The following is a 25,827-nucleotide window of genomic DNA, read 5'->3' as shown; positions in this document are numbered from 1 at the left end:
TTCAAAACCGAAAATCAAAAAACAGCTTGTTATTCGTTTTTCAATATCCGTTTCTAAAATGAAAATCCAATGACCAAAAAATACACTGACCGGGTCCGCAGAGGACGAGGACTGTACAGGACTATTATTTTGAGGGCAACGTCAGAAGCTCAGATTTGATTGACCAATCAGAGGAAATGGGCGTTTCAGAACCGCCTACATGTGGATAATGAATTTTAAAGTCATTTATCAGTTTTCCTACCCTAAACCAAAAAACGAAAATCAAGCCAAAATCAGTTATTTAATTTTTTTTGTAGGCAAAAGAAAAAACGAAAAACGGACGTTTCGTCATTTTTAAAATTTCGTTTAAATTTCGATCAAAAATCGAATGAACGCAAAGTACACAGACCTGACCCATAAGGAATATTTCCAGAAATTTTTTTTAGCACCTTTCAAATTCTTCAGTTTGATTTCAAAGTTTTATTTCAGAATAGTGCAAAGCAACTCCACAAATGAATTATTCAGTATCTATGAAACAGATGTTGCAAAACACCACAAACATAAAATATTTATCCAAGGAAGCATACTGTAAAACTTGACGTGACACCATGATATCTAAATCAGCTCGTTTAATTCATTCGAGTCCAAAAATAAGAGTGTATCCACCGGGTTACACCAATGACAGCCTTTTTTTGTTTTTTTAAGAGTTAGATGAGGCAGAAACACTTCCTTAAGGTAATAACTGCACATTTTCCATTTTTACAGTCTGTGCTAGAAGATAACAAGAAACTGTGAATATGGAGGTGGAACCTTAAAAAAAAAAAATCTTTCAAAGCAGTCTAAATTTGCTGCGCTCCATCAGATTTCCAGGCTGAGAGGAATGAAGCCGAACTGAGAGGTAATGCTGGTCTGTCCTTCTGAGTCACAAAAACTCTCCGACAGGAGCGCTGCGATGCGCCTCAGCTAACGAGAGCTCTGGTGATGCTGACAGCTTGCAGCGTGGAGGAGATGATTTGGAAACAACCTTTGCTGGTACCCATCAGTGTGATTGGAACAGCGTACACCTCCGTGCGGCTGTGCTCATGGCCCATCAAAGCATGAATGTTTCACTTACGGTGATGTTCTCAGCTGATCCTGCTGAGAGAAAGAGCAATAAAGTTTGTGTCAGTGAGACTGTCACTTGCACAAAGATTTTATGAGACAAGTGAAGCACATGTGTGTGCTTGTGGGACCATCCATGCTCATGAAGCACATATTGCACACAAGGGTTTTCGTAAAACTTCGGAATCCAATCTGGTTGGTTGGTTTTAGGTACAGTTTGTAAAGTGTGCGCAGTTTTTGCATAATGTGAGAGAAGCACAGCTATGTTCATTAAGTACAGTGTTTTGGGTGTTTGAGGGTGCACAGAACATCAGTGGAGTGTGAACTAAAGCATGATTGCAACAAACGTAATGAACTTCTGTGCGCTTTAGGAAAGGGACAGGCTATTATGCATTATAAAAGGTCATATTTTAGTTTTGGGGGTCTCCAACAATAGGCTGAAATGCATGCAAGGTTAAAAAAATGTCATTGTTCAATAATATGGATTTATTCCTTCATTCATTTTCTTTTCAGCTTAGTCCCTTTATTAATAACACAGCACAATGAACTGCCAACTTTTCCAGCACGTTTTTACGTAGCGAATGCCCTACCAGCCGCAACCCATCACTGAGAAACATCCATTTACATTCATTCACGCACATACACTACACTGTAAAGCCCAATGTTCAAAATAATTAAATTTGATTGAGTTGCATGAACTCAATTTTCTAGCTCTACTAACTCAAATAGTTGAAGTTTGTGTGACATTTTTTTATAGTTTTTGAGTGAATTGAACTTATTATATTTGATTAACCAAAACAACTTGCTCATTAAGTGTGTGCCACTTAAGAGTATAACTTAACTTTACTTACTTTTTTGTTGTTTCAACATGCTATCTGCGTATACAGTAACATCAGTAACCTTTAAAATTTTAAATTCACATACACAAACATTCTAACAAGAACAGCTGATTTAATGTGAGCACTAAATAGATTATTCTATTATATATTATATATCTGTTATCTATACAGTATTATCTGTAAAAATTCTGTAATTTTGATTTGATTTAAAATCATGATTTTAATAGTAAGACTCTGTTAAATCTACAGTGAAAAACCAGACAAATGATTAACAACTTAAAATGGACAAAATACAGAAAATAACTGCAGCAGATATAACCTTTGTTTTGGAGAAAGTAATCAATGTCTGAAATCACACCATAGTATAGTCCACTAAACAGAGTGAATGACCAAATGAGTGAATTCAGACACTGATGAACACCTGCTGTAGACAAGCACAATCTCTGAAGGAAAGAACAAGAAATAAAACTATACAGCAACAGTAACTGTATAAAAACAGAGGATTAAATAACTCCATTAATAAAAGCATTACCAGATCCACTGAATAAAGTTTGACTTCATTTCTGTCATATCTGCAAGAATATTTGATAATTAACAGAGGTTTGTGTTTTTTATTAAAAATGTTTAATATGACCTCACCATCATGGAGATCAAAGGCTGCTTTAGCTGGGCTCATGATCTTTTATACTTTTACTTTAATATCTCTCTAGCTGTTATAACTGTTTTTGAAACTCATCTTTGGACCTGTGGGGGATCCGGAGCACCCGGAAGAAACTCACTCGAACACAGGGAGAACATGCAAACTCCACACAGAAATGCCAACTGACCCAGCCGAGGCTCAAACTTCTTGCTTTTTTGAGGGTGGCATGATCATCTTTTGCCTAGAGTGCCAATTCAGTTTTCTCCGGCCCTGCCATAACCAAATCATAAATGAATAATGATAAGTTGCACAGATAATCAGTGTCGCTATAATGGTTGGCAAACTTGGTTGGTAAAAAAGGTGCAGTATCTGAAGCTTTCGCTAAAATGACTAAGTACAAGCGTAAAAGTGAAAGACTGAACCAGTCTACTGACCTGCTGTCTTGAGTGCATGACAGTGTGTGTGTGTGTGTGTGTGTGTGTGTGTGTGTGTGTGTGTGTGTGTTTGTCTGCGCCTGTGTGTGTATGTGTGGTCATGTGATGCGTTTTCAGTGGTAGTGTGGAAGGAGGACTGCTCAGAAATGTTAGGTGAAACGCCAGAGTGGATGTGGGTAATTTTGTTGTTCTGAAATGCCATTTAAAAACTAAGACCTATTAGTGTTAACAGGGTCTGAGTGTGTATTTTCGTGAGCGGATTTGCAACGGGGGCGGGGCGGAGGATTGCGACAGCGGCTCAGCATCATGGTGTTTGTCAGCCATTGGCGATGGACAATGGCATCGTCTATCGGCCCAACCCTTAGTTGTATTTAAATTTCTGCCATGTTTTGTCAGACAACCAAATTACTTATCACTGCCTATCTCATCACGTAGCATTTTTAGATAATCAAGAATGTTCACTAAGCATGTTTCTTAAATATCTGCAAACACAGTATGGTATTTTTATACTTTAGATTAGTCAAAAATGTACACATAAACATGCAGCACCTTGAAACCTCGTTCTCTCAGAGCCGCGTTACACACTGCATAGAAGGTAATGTTCAAAAACCCATAATAGTGCTCTTTAATAATGTGTAAAACTCTACATTGAATTCTGATGGCCTTTTTTTAACTACTTTCTGTTTACCACAACAATGCATTATCTTTGAGCTTTCCTCATTTACTGGCTTTCCTCTGCAAATTATGATATGCTTCATTCCGGTGAATCGTTCAGCGTGTTATGCCACTAATTACAATTTTGAACTGATTGACAGCCCTAGCTATAATGTTCTCAGATAAGTCAGTAAATTGAGTTTTTCTTGTTTATTCCATTAAAGGTGTGTTAACTCAGCTTTTACTCCTAATTTAAATGCGACATTGTTTCAAAACACATGATAACCGTCTTTTGACATCGCTCTAACAAATATTGCCAACATGAACGGTTTTGTGTTAAATGTATGTTTGCCATCATGTCTGGTGAGAAAAGATATGTCTTGACATGTGAACAAGAACAGAAACAATTATAAGTAATTATGGTGTATTCAATCACCTGTATTGTCTTTATCAGCTTTAACTATCTCTTACTCCCATGTGGTCTCTTTATGATCTAATGGAATTCAACCGAATAAGCCGAATCTCATTTGAACCTACAGTACATGGAGAAAAAAAAAGCTCTATAGAGACAGAAGCAGCGCTGCCTGATCTCATTATATCAGCTGTGCATGGCCATGTCTAACCCAATCTGATCTCCCATGTACACAGACTAGAAGCTGCAAAACAAATATCAAACACAACGCACCAAAGAGCTCATTTGATTTCATTTCAGTCGCAAAAGCTTATACCCGCACATAACCTTAAACCGATGTGGATAAAATTATGCCAAGATCCCTCAGGCTATAATCAGTGGAAATCAGAGTGATCTGTCATTTGCATTTGGCTTTTATTGCGCCAAGAAGCTTTTTCTGATGATGTTTTGGTGTCTGAGAAGCACATTTGGCGGACAAGTTGTCAAAAGCTGCAGTTCATAACTGCGGTACTTATCGCTTGTCAGGGCAACCCTACAAAAAATGAAACGTGGACTAGGAATGACAGGATTAATTTTACATTTGTCATTAATTTTCTCTAACAAATTCAATTAAGGCCGCCCTTCATTTTCCGCTGATGGACCTGTCTTTGGTTTTTAACGAATGAGACCTCATAGCTGCCAGACTGGAATCATGTTATGCCAAGCTCGCGCAGAAGGATGACTTTGAATACCCAACTCATTTAAGGTTCAAACGCTTCTCTCTCCTACTAGTATTTTACATGCAGAGTCATTAAAAGTTCAGATACTGATTCATCTTTCCTCTTAAGGTTGAAGGGTTCCTAGATACATCAAACAAACATCTTTATTTATTAAATGAACTTTATGAAGTTTAAACCCTTGAACATAAAATGAATAAGAAGGAGAGGATGATGACAGACAAAATGGACTCTCAATGTACTGAGAGTTATGAAGGCTAAAATGCATTCATCAAAATAAAGATTTTTGATCGGCATCAATGCATCATTTATGGCCCGTTTCCACTGAGTGATACAGTACTGTACAGTTCAGTACGCTTTTTATGGCCGTTTCCACCGTCAAACGGTACCCAAAAAGTGGTACGGTTGGCTTTTTGGTATCCTTTGACAGTGGAAAAAGGTACCTAGCATAACAATAGGGTACCAAAAGGGGGACCTAGCTCTCAGCAACTCTTACATGGTCGGCCACTGAAACCAAGCAGGGCTGTGCCCGGTCAGCACCTGGATGGAAGACCACAAGGGAAAGCTAGGTTGCTGCTGGAAGTGGTGTTAGTGAGGCCACTAGGAAGCACCCAACCTGCTGTCTGTGTGGGTCCTAATGCCCCAGTATAGCAACAGGGACGCTATACTGCTCAGTGGGCGCCATCTTTCGGATGAGACAATAAACTGAGGTCCTGACTTTCTGTGGTCATTAAAAATCCCTGGATGTCCTTTGAAAAAGAGTAGGGGTTTAACCCCGGCATCCTGGCCAAATTTGCCCACTGGCCTCTGTCCATCATGGCCTCCTAACCCTCCCCATACCATAATTGGTTTCAATGTCTCCTCTCTACAAATCAGCTGGTGTGTGGTGTGCAATCTGGCGCAATATGCTGCCGTCAAGGTGCCGTCCTGGTGGAAGCTGCAAACTGGTGGAGGATGAGGAGATTCCCCCCAATGTGTTAAGCCCTTTGAGTGCCCAGAAAAGCGCTATATAAATGTAAGGGATTATTATTATTATTATTATTATTATTATAGACAAGCAGCTGAACACTATTGGTTTACAGAGATACGTCACTCGCTTGTGGACAAGCAGGAGAATGAAAACAAAGAAAGCGCTAATTTTAAAAACACAGCCGAGACATTACACCATTATAATATATACATATAATTACAAGCCATGGTCGACCAGAGCTCAAACAAACCTTGTTGTCATCTTGATGAACAGCCACAAAGCCAAGAAGAACAAAATCTTCCATGTCCTGTTTTTGTTTAAGAGCCCATCTTAAGGTGTGAGTGGTTTCACTTTCGCCAGAGAGCTCGCCGCTCATCTATATTTGAAATAACAAACTTCTTGAGCTCATATTAATAACTTGCACGTGATTATTATGTCACGCAAGTTTACTACATCAGAAAAGCCATACATACTATGAGAATCCAGCATGTTTCGCTAGTTTCATGAGGAACCTTCAACATTCAATTCAATTCAATTCAATTCAATTCAATTCAATTCAGCTTTATTAGCGCTTTTACAATGTAGATTGTGTCGAAGCAGCTTCACATAAATGGTCATAGTAATTGGAACAGAGTAGTTCAGTTTTTAGTGTTTAAGTTCAGTTCAGTTTAGCTCAGTTCAGTGTGATTGAAAATCATTACTGAGAGTCCAAACACTGAAAAGCAAATTCATCGATGGGTAGCTCTACCGATCCCAAACCATGCAAGCTAGTAGAGACAGCGGAGAGGGGAAAAAAAACTTCACCGAGGTGACTAAAGATTCATGGGAACTTCGCACTGCACAAAATCTTCTTTATAGCGGAAAATGATATTTAGATTTATAAAAATCCCTGACACTGAGGATAAAAAAATAATTGTCTGAAAGATTCTTAGAGGAACCTGAAGTGGTTATTCTTGGGAATTACTTGGGATCTCCTACTTTTAGAACTTTTATTTTTTTAAAGGGTGAACATGGACCAGTGCAGCTTATCTATCCTAACAGATGCAATTTCAAACCGCAATTTTCTTTACAGAAAGGTGCTCTGAACAAGTCAAAGATGGGTGGGTTTCTGTTGGATAGATAATGTGAGACAGACATGTTGACTCCTGGTCGAGAGATTAAAATCACTCTACAGGGACAACGTTTGATTAAAGGTTAGTCCTCTACTGCATTTCACAATGAAGTACCACCAACATTAAACTGTATGCTAAATTGATAATGCTAACAAATAAATGAAATCTCATGCCTCAACCAGGACTTCAAAAAACGTCACACATACTGTATGTGATTCGTATTGTCATCTCTAGTTCCATCAAGAATCATTAACATACATGGAATCTTTATATTGCACAAAAATGTCTTAAAAGTGCAAAAAAGGTTAAGATTTTTCAACAATTACGAAATACATACCAAACACCCATCCAGTCTATTACTAAATAGCATTTTTTAAAATCTATTTACACTCAGAAAAATACTAATATTTTAAGAGTTATTGGTTGAAAGGGTTATCTAAAAGCAGTGGTTCTCCGAGACATCACTTGGGATTGTTAACAGTGTACATGGACCAGAGCTGCTTATCTGTCCTGGCAGATTCAATTTCCAGCCATGCCACCCTAAAAGAAAAGTGCTTTGAACGAGCGGAAAATGGGTTGGTGTCCATGCCCTGATAATGTGAGACAGACATGTTGACCCCCAGTGCAGAGTTTGAAATCACTCTCCAGGGATAATGTTTGATAAAAGATTAATACTCTATTCCATAAAAAATGAAGAAGAAAAAATAAATCAAATAAACGTACCTACTACTATCACCAATCCTTACTGTAAATCTAACCAGTAGTGTTACTATATAAATAAAACCTAAAGCCATATTATCTTTATTGCCTTTAATATTTATTAATTGTGATTTGTTTTTATGGTAGCACTTTACAATAAGGTTCATCAGTTAATGCATTTACTAACATGAACTAATCATGAACAACACATGTACAGCATTATTAATCATAATTGAACATTTAGTAATGCATTATTAACATCCAAGTCCATGCTTGTTAACATTAGTTAGTGCACCATGGATTTACATGAACTCACAATGAACTACAGTATTTTCATAAACTAATGTTAACTAACATGAACAAATACAGTAGTAAATGTATTGTTCATTGTTTGTTCCCGTTAGTAAATGCATTAATAAACATTAACTAATGAACCTTATTGTAAAGTGTGACAATTTTTATGAGTAACATATAGACTCTACACCTTTCTGATATCATTGAAATGTTCAAACAATACGTTTAGGATGGATATTGCAGCTTGAATCGCCAGTTTTATTTTGTGTTCATTGATAAGGTAAGAATTAGGATTGCACTTTCCATTTTTTTTTGGAACCGATCCAGATACCAAAACTCTGAGTATCGACCAATACAGATCCAATCCTGATACTGTGCTTTTTTTATTTTCTAAGTGTAATGCAGCTTCTATAGTTCTGGTGATAAACTCAAATAGTGTATCTTCTTTAGTGAAAATAACAGACCTATAGGCTGTTGTATATGGCTGACGGCACAATCAAACTTAAAACACGATGCTTGCTGTAAACTATATCTGAGCATTCGTTATGACATTGAAATGTTTTGGTCCGGCTTATGTTTCCTTTTTTATGTTAAGATTTTTCTTTGAAATCTGTCATAGGCTACCATTATTGACCCTAATCATTGGTAAAATAATCAGCCTTTTTAGTAAAGCCTGATATTTTCCTGCAGGTTTGACGCAGACTTAACTGTCTGAGGCCAGTTTACTTATTAAACATTCCATTTTCTGTTAATGACAATCCATATTGCGCCCGTCAGTTTCACTTTTAATAATTTAATCAACTACTTTGACCACAATGACCACATTTGTCCACTGATTATTTATATTAACTGGAACAAATAGTCATGGGAAAAGTTTTTCTTGTTGTCATGAATGCGACATTCATTCAATTTCTTTTGGGACAACGAGGAATAAACAATTCAATAACATTGCTTTAGCATTTTTAAATCTACCAAGTTATACATTTAAATTATGTGAAACCAAAAAGAAAAAAAAGAAAAAAAAAGGCATGCTACAACAATTTAAAAGATTTAATAGGGTCAAAAATATGATTGGTCAAACTTGACGTTGTTTCAGTTGGTTTAACACATTATTTCTTTTTGAGCCAATGTTTAAAGGCTGTTTCTGCAACTGAAAACAAATGCGGATTTTCATTTGGCCCCATTAACATTTTTTAAATGTGACCAGTCACTAGAAAATTTTGGGTTTGGCCAGTATTTATTTATTTATATAATATATTGTATATTATATTTAACAGGGTATGAATGGAATTGAGTAAAGTGAAGTGACCGCAGCTTCAGAGTATGGCCAGGAATATGCCATAACTACTATGTGTACTCAATGTAGAAGTTGTTTATCTGAAAACGTATGAGTTGTTTATCTGAAAACGTATGAGTTGTTTATCTGAAAAACAATGCTAAATTCAAATATTCTGCTTTGAAAATGTGCCTTACGTGCCAGAACAAGTAACTGTGTTTAACCGCTCAAAGCCAGTTTAGCTAATTATAAATCAGCATCCCAGGTTGCCTTGATGGAAAACCTCGTATTTCATTCATTCAGTCATGAGAGGATACATGAGAATACATGAGAAGATATCCAGTGATAAGCAATTTGGCTGTTTGCACTAGGCATGGGCCGGTATAAGATTCGGACAATATGATAACCTTAGATAAAAATATCACAGTATTGTGCTCACTGCTCTAAAATATATTCTTTTTAAACATCTTAGTAAAAAAATTAAACTTTTCCCCCTTTGAAAACAATATATTTTATTTTTTGATAGATTTATGATATTTTGAAATTTTTATTTACAAGTTAAAACGGCATGTTTGGAAATCGTTTCTGCTGAAAAAAATGTCAATAAAAAAATCTTACTCATACCTTAGGAATGGTATTATGGAAAAATGTTGGCGGTTTTAAAACCTTGACTTTTCCAAACTGCGATATACTATGAAAATAGTTATCGTCCCATGTCTAGTTTGCATCAGATGAAACAAGACAGAAATTTAAATACAGCCATTCAGAAGCACAGACTAGTGCACTCACTGCACATCAACGAAATGGTACGGTTTATAACCTAATTAATACATATTAAACCTCAATAACATTATTAAATGTAGACACTGAATCACTGATATGTGTTCGCCTGCACTTAATCATAGTTCTAGAGTTCGATTTCAAATGGTTTATTTTATTGTTAAGATCTGAGATGAACTATCTGCTGCTGCTTTCAGTAGTATGGCAATAAATCTCATGTAAAATGGCATTCAAACTCACATCACTAGCATTTAACACTGAATAATACACACAAGGTTAATCTGAGGTGATCATTGTCACATTTTTCGGTTGTTCAGCTGCAAGAAATAGAATCTGTTTCTAAAATATTAACCTACATACTGCACCTTTAAATAGGAGTTCTTAAGTGCAGTTCAAAAAAAGACCACCAGTGTTGATAATATCCATGATTTCTAAATGACATATCATTGATGAACCAAAACATGTTCTTCCGTGAGATCACTGTGAATCCCCTCTTTAAAGACTTTTAATCTTAAAAGAGTACAAGTGCAACTGCATCCACAGTGCCAGTTATCTGTCCTGACAGAAGCAATTTCCAGACACACCGTCCAAAACAGACGGCTTTGAACAAGCTGAAGATGGCTAGGTCTCCACGGCTCAGATAATGTGAGACAGACATGTTCACCCCTGGTGCGGAGACTTAAATCGCTCAGATAACGTTTGAGATAATGCTTGCTAAAAACTAGACTGCCCAAGGAACTTGATTTTATACTAGGTGCCACGCTTTGATGGATCTGAGAAGTGATGTATTGAGAAAGGGCGAATAATAAACCAAAAAGCATTCGGCACACGAGCCAGCCGTTCCGCAGAGTGAAAGTGCTATTTTGATGTGTTTGCCGTCTCCGAGATATTCATAGCGGATCTCCTGTCCAGACTAAGGGAATGTGGGGGAACATCTCAAACAATAACTGTCATATTAAGAAACACCTCAGGGACTGGCAAACAATAAGACCTCACGCAGGTGCTGTGGATAGACACACTGTTTATGGACTGTCTAACAATAATGAGGCAGTAAGAGGAAGAAGTATGAACGTGTCAAGCCAGCTTCACTTCATCACTGCTCCACAATTTTAGAAGCTGCTCGGCTTGTCAAAATAAAGAAACATATCAAAATATGTATGGCTTGAAAGGTTGGAGAGTTGAATGGGATTCTGAGGCACTAAAATACTCTTCTTGAGCCTCTTTTTTAAAAAAGAATGGGTATTTTGGAAACTTGCTAATACAAAGCTTTTGTTAATCTTGTGAATTGAGCCCAGTGAGTGAGTGATTCTGTAATTAGAAGTCATTTTAACTTTTTACATGTAATCTCAGGGTATTACTATTATTATAATTATTATTACTTGTCCTTTTCCTGTAAATGTTATCATTAGTAGTGTTTCTACCATTGCTGCTATGTTGTCGCTGTCGTCGTCGTAGTAGTTGTACTAGTAGTAGATATTGATATAAGTATACTTACTAAATAAAATATACTTTTATACTTGACCTTTACTTAAGTATACTTCTTTTTCTTACTCTTTTCTTATACTTACTCTCCCTGGCTGTACAAGACTAATCTTAGTAATTGTCGCTCTGACAGCCAAGTTGGGTCAAAGCTAGGGCTGTTCCGACCAGGATTTTTGCAGCCGATACAGAGTACCGATACCTTGTCATGGTAATCAGCCGATACTGAGTACCGTTTCTAATGCTTCAAGCTTTATAATGCATTATGCACATTTTCCCTCCAAACATGAACCTCAAGAGAAGATCTTGCCTTACCTACGAGAATAAATGAAGGATGCTGCATATAATTCTTTAAACACGTGTCTTATAACCATTTACGTGTGAATGTGTCATGGCTAGAAGCAGCTTTACAGAAAATAATTCATCCATTCATTCATTTGTCTTCGTCTTTAGTCCCTTATTTAGCAGGGGTCGCCACAGCTGAATGAACCGCCACAGAAAATAAAAAAACACATATGAACATTGGTAAGATAAAATACAAACAAAAGAAAATGAATGATTGAATAAATGAATGAATGAATGAATTAATGAATGAATTAATTAATTAAATGAACTACAAACAATGCAATTTGGAAACAATGCAAATGATAAACGAATAAGTCAACATGTCTCAATCACGAAAATGTTTGGAGCTCACATTTGATGCATAAGAACGTAAATCGCACACCTACAAATCTAATACTTCTTTATTAAAAGGAAAAGGTCCTATGCACTGTTTATTGCAATGAGTGTTTTACAAGAAGTTATATTACTAAATATTCATGCTAAAAAAGGAATTAAGTTTTATTTATCTAATAATTACTGCCAGCTTTTAGTGAATCTGCAATATTGTCAAAACAGAACTTTCAGTTGTTATTTGTAAAAAGGCCTAAATACATACAGGACCATTAAAATATTTTGCTCGTCTCCAACTATTGACAGCATTTGTAAGCTATTTGTAACATTCATTCTCTTTCAGCTTAGTCCCTTATAATTTAGGGGTCGCCATAGCGGAATGAACCACCATTTGTTCAATTATTATTGAATTAGGTGAATTATTATTCAGTTCATCTTTAGCATATGTCTTTATTTATATCCAAGTTTCAATAGTCATGTCAAAGCAGTCAGTAAATCAGCATACTATCATCTCAAAAACATTGCAAGAATCAGATGCTTTGTTTCTAATAAGGACTTAGAGAAACTTGTTCACGCTTTTATGAACGGTAGGGTGAATTACTGTAATGGCCTCCTCACTGCCCTTCCCAAAAAGGCAGTCAGACAGTTGCAGATCATCCAGAATGCTGCGGCCAGGATTCTGACCAGAACCAGGAAATCAGAGCACATCACACCTGTCCTCAGGTCTTTACACTGGCTCCCAGTTACATTCAGAATAGATTTTAAAGTATTATTATTACTGGTCTATAAATGCTTAAATGGCCTAGGAGCTCAATACATAACAGATATGCTTACTGAATACAATCCTAACAGATCACTCAGATCTCTAGGATCATATAAACTAGAAATTCCAAGAGTTCAGTCCAAGCAGGAAGAATATGCTTTCAGCAACTAACAGCCCCCCTCGCTGCTGGAATCAGCTTCCAGAAATGATCAGATGTGCTCCAACATTAGGCACATTCAAATCGAGCATAGATATATACACTAGATGTCGCCTGGCCTATTGTTGTCTATTGGACGGAATGCGTCAATAGCGCCGCCATCTTGCTACAGGGTAGCGCTCCTTTGAAATGAATGCGGGACCAAGGTACAGTGGAGGACTGTGGCCATCCAAAGCCAGAGATATACACATATACACATATATCTATGATCGGGAGTTTTCCTGGATGTTAGTACGTAAATTTTTTTTCTAATTACGAAAATTATAATTTTACATCACTTTTCTACATTGATGGATCAGTGACCGCACGGGCATTCCTGACAAAAAGCTTGTGTTTGTGTGTACAGAAATGTACTATTCACCCTCCCTGTTAAATTAGATCTAATCATGTCCTGAAACACACCTCCTCTCCTGCTTTCACTTCTCATACTGACGGAGGGAGCGACTCGTTTGTGAATGAATCTCCCGAACGACTCTTTCACTAACGTTAGCCGACAATAATCAAGTTTCTGGCAGCGCAGCATCTCGTTGTCATATTTCTTTTGCATTGTTTGCTGATTTTACAAAACAACAAAACAAGCATAAGCCGAGTGTTTAGTGCGAGTTGGAGCTGCTTTGCCGTATGGTGAATGCAGTAAGTGACTGTTATCATCAATAACGTTACCTGATTAGCACAAAAGTTCAGAACATACAAAAACAGAAAAAAACTTAATATTACCTATGAAATGTTCTGCATTTGTGCTTTGTTTTCTTTGTTTGCTCGTTACTACACCCGTAGACAGCGATAAAGTCCCGCATCTTCACGTAATAACACTGTCTTGACTAGTGCGGTTGAATGACATTTGTCCTGGGAGCACTGTACCAATGTGGCAGTGCTATTGACGCATGCTCAGGGTCCCTATGCGAAATCTAGTGTATATATCTATGCAAATCGAGACTGAAAACACATCTGTTTAGCTGTGCTTTTACTGAATGTGCACTGTGCTGCGTCCGACAGATCACAGCATTGTCTTTCTTTTCTTTTTTTTATTCTTTTATAACCTGTTTTAACACTTCTTCATCTGTTTTTAATCATTTTTATTGTTTGTTTTTTATCTTGTTTATTTTCTTATACTTCTCTTTTTATTCTTGTTTATGTCAAGCACTTTGAATTGCCACTGTGTATGACATGTGCTATATAAATAAACTTGCCTGGCCTTGCCTAGCCTTTGGGTTGTGGGGGAAAACGGATCACCCGGAGGAAACTCACATGAAAATGGGCAAAACATTCTAACTCCACACAGAAAAGCCAGAGACTCAAACCAACAACCTTCTTGGTGTCAGGTGACAGTGCTAACCACTGAGCCATAGTGCCAATATTATAACCTGCATTATTAAAATGAGAAGCGTTTCTCTGGTTTAAAGGTGCATGTCAGTACGAACAGTACAAAGACTACCCAGAAAGAAGGTCACACTAAACAAATATCAACATGACACTAAAGGAAAAGCATGCATTTCCTTAGTGGAAGCAGATGGGTGAAGAATGCAAATGTGTATACGAAACTGTAGCATCTTCTGGATTGCAAATGTTTTATGACAGCATATGTAAACAAGGGTATGGCATGAATTATGAGAACATGCAGAATAAAAACAATCCTTTGTTATTGCAATAAAGCTCATTTAGTGTGTGAGGACAAAAGCTTGATGAGCTTAATAAGTCTTGCAAGAAGGACAGTGAATAATGCCCATAGAAACACTTTACCTATCCTAGTGGTTTACGTCATACAGACATACGCAAAAAGCACTATAAAGAATTAAAAATACTAATGAAATAAAGGGTCAACTGTATTTAAAGAGCAACTGCACTTAATGCAAAATGTAAACATTTAAAATGTTAAATCTAAAGGTGCAGTAAGTAAGTTCGACACCCGTTGGTTGAACTAGGTATTGCACTTCTGGTTTACGCAAGTGCAGGTTGGCAGATTGAAGACCTCAACAGAAGTGCGTCTGAATATTGACCCAAAAGGCTGATTTAAGGCTGATTTAAGTCATTTTCTAAAAGCAAAGGCACGCGATAGAAGGATCATTCTCAATATTAAAAGAAGTATTTGTTCTAACCTACACCAGAAATGTCTATTTTAGAAACGGCTTCTATTTCTTGCAGCTGAACAACTGAAAACTAACAATGGTCACCTCAAGTAGAGCTCATGTGCTTAATTCAGTGTAAAAGGCTAGTAATGTGAGTTTGAATGCCATTTTACATGACATTTATTACCAAACTACTGAATGCAGCATATAGTTCACCTAAAACCTTGAAAATAAAATGTTTGAAATTGAACTTTAGAGCTGTGGCTCAGTGCAAGCGAACACATATCAGTGATTCAGCATGTACATTTAATAATGTTAAAGAGGTTCATTGGGCGGGTTAAAGAGAATAAAACAAAGACAGATGTTTTGACACATTTTCAAAGCAGAATATCTGACTTCAGCATTGTTTTTCAGATAAACAAGAATGTTCACTTAAAACACAGCATGTTTCTCAAATACCTGCAAACATATTATGGTATTTTTATACTTTAGAAGAGTCAAAAAAGATAATTTAAAGGCGCAGTTCACCCCAAAATAAAAATAATTTCTGTCATCATTTTCTCATCCTCCCCTTGCTCCAAACCTGTTTGAGTTTCTATTTTCTATTGAACACAAAAACAGATATACTGAATATGTATTTTTTTACAATTATAGCCAATATCTGCTTTTTCCCAGAAATCTTTAGAATTTTTTGCTTTATGTTTCAACAGAAGAAAGAAATTCATAAAGTTTACAACCACTTGAGGGTGAGGGTTTTAGTTTTGCAACATAGGCTCATTCTGAAAACGTACCCCTATACACATTTCTGGAGATTGCGAATTATGTAGCCAGAAGTACGTATGGCTGCATTTTGTCTTTTAAACGAACGCTAATGGACGGTATGATGTTATTCCTTTTTGCACTTACCAGATGACCGCTTACCTCTATATGAATAGCTTTTCTGCAGTTACTAGGTTGTCCAGTTGCTCAACATTAACATCAGAGGACATGAGTCGCAAAGGAGATGATGAAGGAGTTCGAGTCTGGTGCAGAACGATTCCAGAAACCAGGTAAGACAAAAACAGAAGCCAAAAAATAAAACAAACAGGGTGAGAATGTGGTAAAATCTGAAAACGTGGTAAAAATCAGGTGAAGGCTTTTCTTGATTCCTTTTTAAAATGGTTGGTTGGGTTTACGGAAGTGGGTGGAAGGGTCAATCGGTGCTTTTGAAAACACTATTGGTTGGGTTTAGGGAAGGAGAATGGTAGGTCAGTTGACAGCAGCTTCTTGTAGATTTAAGTGAGAAAAGCAGGTGGTAATGGAAATTTAAGATCTGAAAGTGTACACAGCAGCCTGGATTTGCAGAAACAACAACTGCAAAAAAAAGAAGAAAAAAAAAACCTCCTGGAATGTATTTGGCGTTCTCCAAAAATGTATATAGTGGTATGTTTTCAGAATGAGTCTTGGTTGCATTTTTGGGTGAACTATCCCTTTAAAAACTGTATTACACATTTATTCTTTTGATGCTTGAAAACTCTTTAATTTTTTTTCCTTATAATCTATGACCTACTGAAAAATGCTCATCCATATTTATCAAACCCAACAAAATGACAGCTATAGTAATATTAAAAAATCATCATAATGTTAGAGCATCCCTTTAATGTGCGTTTTCTGAATCCCATGACCACAAATGCTTGTATCTCCAAAAGGGAAACTTAGAGGAGAAAGAAAAAAGGTATTGGTCACAATGGAATAAATGAGAAAGGAATGAAAGAGTAGTACTCAGTGAAAGGCTAACAGCGCCGACCTGCTTTTCTTTAATGTGTGTGTGTGTGTGTGAGAGATGAAAGGACCAATCACTCTTTAATTCCCCAGTTTAATTACAGCACACAAAACGCCGGCTCCAGAGAAGCAGAAACTTATTGTTTCCACCATTCTGTCGCTCAATCACCGTGCCTTAACATTTCTCATTGTGGCTCTATTTTGAAATGCAGACAGCAAGATTATCGGCTGTTGTAATCTAGTGGTCTGACAGGTGGCGAGAGGAGGAATTTAATAAAAAAGGCTCGTCTTCATTTCCATTTTTATAACAAGTTGTCAGCTTTGCCTCGAATAATGAGGGTTTTACTTTACACAAAATAAGAGATCGTCAGGACGGCCACACAAACCTGAGATCACAAAAACATTCGATCACTCCTCGCAAAATCTACTCTCATCCACAACGCTTTCCACTGGAGTTTTACAGCTACTTTGTTTTTCTCTTTTCCTCCCTAGCTGGATTTTTATAACTTGACATATGTCTAAATAAAAGGCCACGGGACTTGACGTTCTCCAAAGATCGTTCGGATTTATTGCGGCGCGCTGATAAACCGAGATCATCTCAGTTCTCAGTTCTGAGCGATAATCTATCGCTACCATTTTCTACAAGGAGTCTGCTTTTTATTGGAATGCACAGAGGGAATGAAAAGCGTTGTAGCACTTTATTGGAGAGGTGTTAAAAGAGATCAAAAGTGTGTAGGCTAAGGTCTTCATTTCATCTAGGGTGTTTCCCAAACAGCAACATAGCTCACCGCTTAACTACTGAACCATAGTACAAGGCATATTGGGAGCTATTTATCCCAGAAATGTGAGTACATTTCAAACATTTTTTTTTCCATTCATTTACCTTAAACAGGAATGATACACAGTTGAAGTCAAAATTATTGGCTCTCCTGTGCATTTTTAAATATTTCCCAAATGATGTTTAACAGGGCAAGGAAATTTTTAACAGTATTTTTCTATATTTTTTTTTTTCTGGAGAAAGTCTGATTTGTTTTGTTTTGGCTAGAATATAAGCACTTTTGATTTTTAAAAAACTATTTAGTCCCCTTAAGGTTTAGTTGTTTTTTCCCCGGTTTTCTACAGAACAAACCAGGGGGTTCTCAATCTTTTTCACTTTTTGTGTGTGTGTGTCTGTGTGTGTGTGTGTATATATATATATATATATATATATATATATATATATATATATACACACACACACACACACACACACACACATGTATATATATATATGTGTGTGTGTGGGTGTGTGTGTGTGTTCCTACATTCATATATATATATACATACATTCATATATATATATATATATATATATATATATATATATATATATATATATGAATTTATGTATATAAAATTAAATATTTATTATATAAATATTATAATATAAATATTAAAATATAAATATTTCATTTAGTTTAGTCCCTTTATTAATCCGGGGTCGCCCAAGCGGAATGAACCGCCAACTTATCTAGCACTTTTTATAGGCAGCGGATGCCCTTCCGGCCTCAATCCATCTCTGGGAAACATCCACACACACTCATTCACACACACACTTGTACACTACGGACAATTTAGCCAACCAAATTCACCTGTACTGCATGTCTTTGGACTGTGGGGGAAACCAGAGCACCTGGAGGAAACCCTCGTAACGGCAACTGAGCCGAAGATCGAACCAGAACCCAGCGACAGCACTCCCTACTGCGCCACTGCATCACCCATATATATAATTTACCATACCAACAGACCAGCATACCAACATTAAGCACATTCTTGAAAAGAAAAAAACTGCAAATAATCAATAAATTAAAAAGCATCGTCACATATAAAGCAATATGGATGTTTTGATTTCAGTGGCCATTTGTGTCCACATTCTGATGAGGAAACTCCTGACAACATGCCAATGCAGTATTATTATTACTGTGCAATTAAGACGAACTGTAAATCTAATTATTAGCATATGTTCACATATACTAGGTTTTAAATTGACAAATTAAAACTTGAAGAGTAAATAGGACAGTCCAAATTTCCTGCGACTTTATTTTTACATCGGCTTTACATCATAAACTGTATTAATCATGACAGTTTTTTCGATCTCTAGTCTCGCTGTCAGATTATGTACTCCAAGCAAATGTGGATTTCAAATGGCAAACACTAACGAATGCCAAATAAATAGAAAACAGTGATTAATTTCATGGAAATGATGAGGAAATGGATTTAGAAATCTCATATAATCTTCTTCGAGATTCAGTCATTACATATTCATGTGACACAATCGAATAAGCTGCGTTTATGCGGATAATCTCAATAAACTTAAAACATAATTCAATTTATACATCTGATTAAGTCCTGATTAACTATGTTCGTTTCCCTTTTCGATTGGTGTTTTAGTGAAGTGTGCATATCTGTGTATATATTGATACACACTAACCGGCCAGTTTATTAGGTACAACTGAGTGTTAATTCAAATTTCTAATCAGCCAATCACATGGCAGCAACTCAATGCATTTAGGCATGTAGACATGGTCAGGCCGATCATCTGAGCATCAGAATGGGGAAGAAAGGTGATTTAAGGGACTTTGAACGTGGCATGGTTGCTGGTGCCAGACAGGCTGATCAGAGTATTTCAGAAACTGCTGATCTACAAGGATTTTCTTGCACAACAATCTTTAGGGTGTACAGAGAATGGTCTGAAAAAGAGAAAACATCCAGTGAGCGGCAGTTCTGTTGGCGCAAATGCATTGTTGATGCCAGAGGTCAGAGGAGAATGGCCAGACTGGTTCCAGCTGATAGAAAGGCAACAGTAACTCAAATAGGCACTCGTTACAACCGAGGTCTGCAGAAGAGCAGCTCTAAATGCACAACACGTCCAACCTTGAGGCAGATGGGCTACAGCAGCAGAAGACTAGACTGGGTGCAACTTTTGAGGCTACAATTTGCACAGGGTCACCAAAATTGGACAATAGAAGATTGGAAAAACGTTGCCTCGTATGATGGTTCTCGATTTCTGTTGCTACTTCCAGCAAGATAGGGTGCCATGACATAAAGCACAAATCATCTCAGACTGGTTTCTTGAACTTGACAGGGAGTTCACTGTACTCAAATGGTCTCCATAGTCACCAGAACTCAATCCAATAGAGTACCTTTGGGATGTGATGGAACGGGAGATTCGCATCATGGATGTGCAGCCGACAAATGCCGCAATTGCATGAAGCTATCATGTCAATATGGAGCAAAATCTCTGAGGAATATGTCCAGTACTTTGTTAAATCAATGCCATAAAGGATTAAGGCAGTTCTGAAGGCAAAAGGGGGTCCAACCTGGTAATAAATTGGCTGGTGAGTGTATATGTAAAATAGCAGTCTCTGCATGTGCTCTAAAAATAGATTGAAAAGCATCCAGCATGGGATTAAAAAAACATTAAAGCATTTTCCTTTAAGGTAAAGCCTGTTTTTGTCTTCATCTTTAAGCTTTGTTGAATCATTTTAGTTACAGTACCATAGTGGATGCCCTTGAACACTGTTGGCTGAACTGTGAGTGGAAACCAGGGCTACTAAAAGCTTGCGTTCGCCCTTATCTCGCTAACAGACATTACTGAATTACATACAGGCACAGCAGCAACCCTCGAGAGAGAGAGAGAAAATAATCATCTGTTCAGTGTGAAACTTTTTCCTATTTTCCTCAAAGTGAGTCACAAGCAAAGAAAAAAGAAATACCCAAAGGTCAGACACTTGACCTCAATGGAAGCAGGTCAGAAACAGTCAAGCTGGCGCCGCGGAGATAGCGAAATGGAATATGACAGGCAAAAAAATAGTATCCCTGAAAAACGGCTGACTGCGGGGGAAAAAAAAACAACCCTTCAAGACAACACAGCCCATCTGAAGAGTAAAACAATATCAAAGCAATTCCATTTCTGAAATTAAACTGCCTGCCTGAACCATTTTCATGAGAAAGATACAATCTGGAGAGCATGCGCCCTGAGAAAAGGTCAACGATAAGACTTGGCACTCAAACTCCATTCATCCCACTATAAAAATGCTGTTTTTTTTTTGTTAAAAGTCCCGTGAAGTGCTTAGAAATATGCATTTTTATTCACTGTTCAACATAATCTCAACCAAAACACAATAAGAGTGTAGGACATGGTGTAGCTCCTCCCCTTTTTACAAAAACAGCCAATAGTGTTTTGTTTTTGTTTTGCTTTATCAGGCTTATCTTAAGTTTGCTGATGCTGATACATGTTAACCATGATGGGGTAAATACAGGTGATCGTTATCCAGCAGTAAGTGTTTTTATTCAATTCAATTCAATTCAGCTTTATTTGTATAGCGCTTTTACAATGTAGATTGTGTCAAAGCAGCTTCACATAAATGGTCATAGTAACTGGAACAGTGTAGTTCAGTTTTTAGTGTTTAAGTTCAGCACAGTTCAGTTTAGCTCAGTTCAGTGTGATTTAATCATTACTGAGAGTTCATGGGTTTATGGGTCTGAAAAAATTATTTCGAAGACAAAATTAATGTTAGCCGATCTCCACATTGATCTCCTGTAACGTTATTTGAACCACTGCAATCTCACGGAAATTCGTAACTTTTTGATTTAGTGGCTAATTTGTATGAATTCATACAATCTAATCCGTAGTATTTAGTATGATTTGCTCATCACCCAATGACGGTTGGGGTTAGGTGCCATGCCTCCTTTATAAAATCGTACATTTTCATACGACTGAACTCGTGCGAATTCGTAAGAATTAGCCATTAAACTGACAAAACGTAAAAAACTTGCGTTTCCTCGTGAGATCAGGCTGTTTGAACTTGATTTACAGGAGTTTTACATTTTGAGTTTTGGCATGTTCTAGTTAATCTACTAAATTTGCTGTTTTAAAATATTAATATTCTAGAAGCAGAATCTTATGAAACAAATAGAGCTGTAAATGTTATATATTATTTACATACATCATGTATAATTGGCTTTTTTTTGAAAACTCCTAATTAACATTAAAATGAATGTAAATTCCTCTTTGCCAGATATTAAGGCATCAAATAAACCAAATGAAAACTGAGGAGAAAAAAAAGCAATATACAAGCAACGTTAATACTGCTAAGTTTATTGTACAAATTGACAATGATTATTTTATATAGTGCAGTGATGGGATGTGTAAATGTCCTGTTGATATTTAAAAATCTTGCTGTGTTCCTATTTTAAACGCATAATTTTTCCCTCATGGCAAATAGCTGTCCATGGTGTATAATGGTCTTATTTATTATTATAAATTATGTGTAAATGTCTGTTTAAACACGGACTGAAAACCCAGACTTTCACCAAACATCAAATCTCGTGTACAGAAACCGTTTGGGAAACATCGTCTACTTATCATTATGGAGCACGTCAGCTGACAGTCACGCACTGCTATATTGAGGATTGCAAATGAAGGGGAGACGCCACCTGTGATGAAAAAGAAGGGAATCCTGCCGTTTTTATATTTATCTTATAGTGTTTTCATGCCTAAACAAAGCGAAAGCACAGAACAGACTCACGTTTAACAGCATAGGGCAGCACCTTGTGGTTCGGCGGTATGGGTTGCGTATCTGCTTGTTAAGTGTGACGTCACGCGAAGCGGCTTCCGGGTCCAAGCGCTCTATTCAACTGAATGGGGAGACTCATGAACTGGTAATAATAAACGTTTACAAAGCGATTTAATGCTTTCGAAAATCACGATGGCAGTATACATGTCCATGCCTAATATCCGATGGCCAGAAAGTGATTAATTTTTTTTAATTGTAAAATTTTTGGTATTTGTTACGCAGCAAGCCCAGAGATTGTTGTGTACACTATGACTTAATGTAAAATTAACTTTAATGTGTGATAGGAATAAAACGTGATCATAAACGAATGATTTCTCCACTCAAATGAATGGCAGCTTGGACCCGGAAACAGTATACATACGTCACAAACACGTCATCACTTAACAAGCGAATAGGGAGGATGGGCTCTTTAATGTTTATTTGCCACCCTTCAGAGAAAGACGGGAGAAATATGGGAAAATATCTTTACGGGATGATAGCGAGATAGAACTGTAAAATACAAGAGAATCACAGAAAAAAACAGGAGGGTTGACAGGTATGATCATGAGGCATTTTGCACTGAAAGTGTTCAATGGGAAATAGTGGACGCGTCGTCCATATTTTTTACAGTCATTATTTGGGACACACTAGCTTATAGATATCCTAAAAACTAACAATACTGCTACTGACATCTAAAAAACACTATTTTAATTTCATGGGACCTTTAAAGGTATTCTCTTTTTGTTTCAGTGTGAGATCTTTGGCTCTTCCCATTTCTACAGGTTGCTAAATTTGGGGCCGAGGAATTCATCTGGGGTTTAAATTCACAAGACAATGGGCCTGACCTATATCATAACTTCCGTTTTTGTATACGGTACAATGAAGCGTGACCTCGAGACGTTCTTCACATAAGAGCAGCATTAATTAATCACACAACCAAAAAGCAAGTCTTTGTTCTAATCATAGTGCTGAGCTGTGAACTTGTATTAAAGATCAAGGAGTCTCCGGCTTCTCGGTCTAGCTGTATTACACATCCTTCTGCCTCATTAATGGTGTGTTGTCTAATTGCTACAGCCGCGTTTTTCTAAAAGAACACTTTGAACATTCTGGAACATTCTGGGAAATTTGAGGCTACCTATTTATTATTAAATATGTTGTACTCTATGAAGCAAATGCTTGTGAAATAGAAACACACTTTAACATGATTTTAGCTTTCGGAAATAATGTGCTCCAAATCACTGCGTTCTAGTAAAACTAGAAAGTGTTTATATATATATATATATATATATATATATATATATATATATATATATATATATATATATATATATATATATATATATATATATATATATATATATAATTTTGAGTAGGGCTGCATGATTTTGGTTAAAATGAGAATCACTTTTTTTTTTTTTTTTTGCTTAAAATCAAGATTACGATTATTTTATTATTCTATAGATGTAAAACGAAGGTTAATATGAGTAGCCTATTGTTATTGTTATTTGTCAAACAACAATATTATTAGGCCCGTGTGTAGTGCTACTGTTGGTTAAAATGCAAAATTTTGTATAGACTTGGAATGGTGGACTTGAACAGAATTAAATACGCAACCCAGGCTCATTTTAAAAAACGTAGTCCCGCGAACGTTTCTGGAGACCGCAAAATACGTCCCGGAACCCCAAGCAACAATTTACTAAAGCCATCCAGAAAAAGAAAATCCCTTGTCTAATTTTGACCACGTTTTAGGATATCATCACTTTCTCGCCCTGTTATGAACTCGTTTACTTTATTTTTTTGGATTCTGTTTTTGTCTTACCTGATTTCTGGAACCGCTCTTCCCCGGACTCGAACCCGGTCATCGCCGTTGTTGTAGTCAGCTCCCCTCCGGGTCTCCACTCAGCCGACGAACACGACGAGCAAACTGGACAAACTGGTTGTGGCTGGAACGCCCTCTACACAGAGGTAAGTCAGCTGGTGAGCACGAAGAGGAGCGCCCAACCGTAGCATTCATAGCCTCTGGCTACGTAAATCGCGGTCTCCAGAAACGTCCATGGAACTACGTTATCAGAATGAGCTTGGGTTGTAAATATGCTCTTGTCGTTAATTCACAGTAAAGTGATGACATCTGAATGTAACCATTCATAATTATGGTGGCTTGAGAAAGCCAACATAGTGTTATACTACATAAACTTCTTCTTCCGTCTTCAACGCATCTCCTCCTAGACCGTTCATACTATAACCACCAAACTAAATCCAAACCTCCAAACTATACTAAATTAAGTAGCTATATCTTTTCCAACTGATGCGACCAATGGTTTTCCGAAAACTGACCTGGAAAATTCTGAAAAGTCCCATTGACTTAACATTGGACCAAACTTTGTGACCTCATAAGTTTGCGCCAGACTGTCTTAAAGACTTAAGTTTGGGCTCATTTAACTCAAACTATCAAACTGCCAATCACTGATGACCTTTCAACTAACTAGCCACACCCTAGCAACCATTTACAACACCCTAGCAACTGTCCCATAGACTTCAATTTAAAAAATAAAACTGCCATTTACTATACATTGGACATGCTAAAAACATATTAATATTACTTTAGTAACCACCAATAATTGTGTTGTTTCAGCTCATTTTAAATATGTACAGTAGTTTGAACAAATATAAATGTTAGTGCGTATGTTCATCAATAATTTGCTCATTTTTATATTATGAGCCACAATTTGTTGGTATTTTATTGCCTTTTAGTGTTAATTTCACCTGGAATCTGCAGGGAACTGGCACATGCCAATATGTTGTTGGGGTTTTGCAGAAATCCAGAAAGTTACATAATTGATCACTGTTATTGAGCGTCAATTGCCTACACTAGATGAACATAAGCTTTGCCAAATGTTCATAGTGCCAACTAAACATGTATAATAATGTATGTATTTTGTCTAAAATAGTCACATTGCAAATTTCACTGTAATATTGCATGCTACTATTTGTTGAGATTTATTCTCCAACAGTACAATCTGTTTGAATTGAGACTTATGCTTCTATTATATTATATTATATATCAATACAAATCACATCAATAGTGCAACTGCCTATGCATATTATTACTATTAGAATAGTGCAAATATTAATACTATGACCACTTCTTTCCAGCTGCACATCCCTATGGCCACATACAGGCTCCTGACTTTTGACCTAGGCAAGTCTGTACCTGACCTCAGACTTAAAAACACATCTGAATTTATCTCAGACACAGCATGAACTTCCTTTCCCGGAAGAAGACATTTCCAAAACCAATCACTTCATAAATGACACCAGTGGGACGCTAATAATATCACTTCCAGTCTCCCCTGTCTTTGACCA

At 36.8% G+C, this 25,827-nt stretch overlaps 1 long non-coding RNA gene across 5 annotated transcripts in view; it reads right to left on the bottom strand.

Annotated features, from left to right (window-relative positions):
* The window catches only part of LOC137488332 (uncharacterized), a 248,871-nt gene that overhangs the window by 140,725 nt on the left and 82,319 nt on the right, over positions 1 to 25,827 (bottom strand). Inside the window, exon 4 of one of the 5 annotated variants that reach the window (XR_011007355.2) lies at positions 1 to 1,116. This exon is cut by the window's left edge and continues 1,000 nt beyond it. The exons of the other annotated variants lie outside the window; for them this stretch is intronic. This is a non-coding gene — a long non-coding RNA (uncharacterized lncRNA). The remainder of the gene's footprint in view (positions 1,117 to 25,827) is intronic. 5 annotated transcript variants of the gene reach the window in all.

The sequence above is a fragment of the Danio rerio genome, chromosome 18, assembly GCF_049306965.1.
Source record: "Danio rerio strain Tuebingen ecotype United States chromosome 18, GRCz12tu, whole genome shotgun sequence".
NCBI lineage: Eukaryota > Metazoa > Chordata > Actinopteri > Cypriniformes > Danionidae > Danio > Danio rerio.
This window is presented reverse-complemented; position numbering and strand designations above follow the sequence as displayed.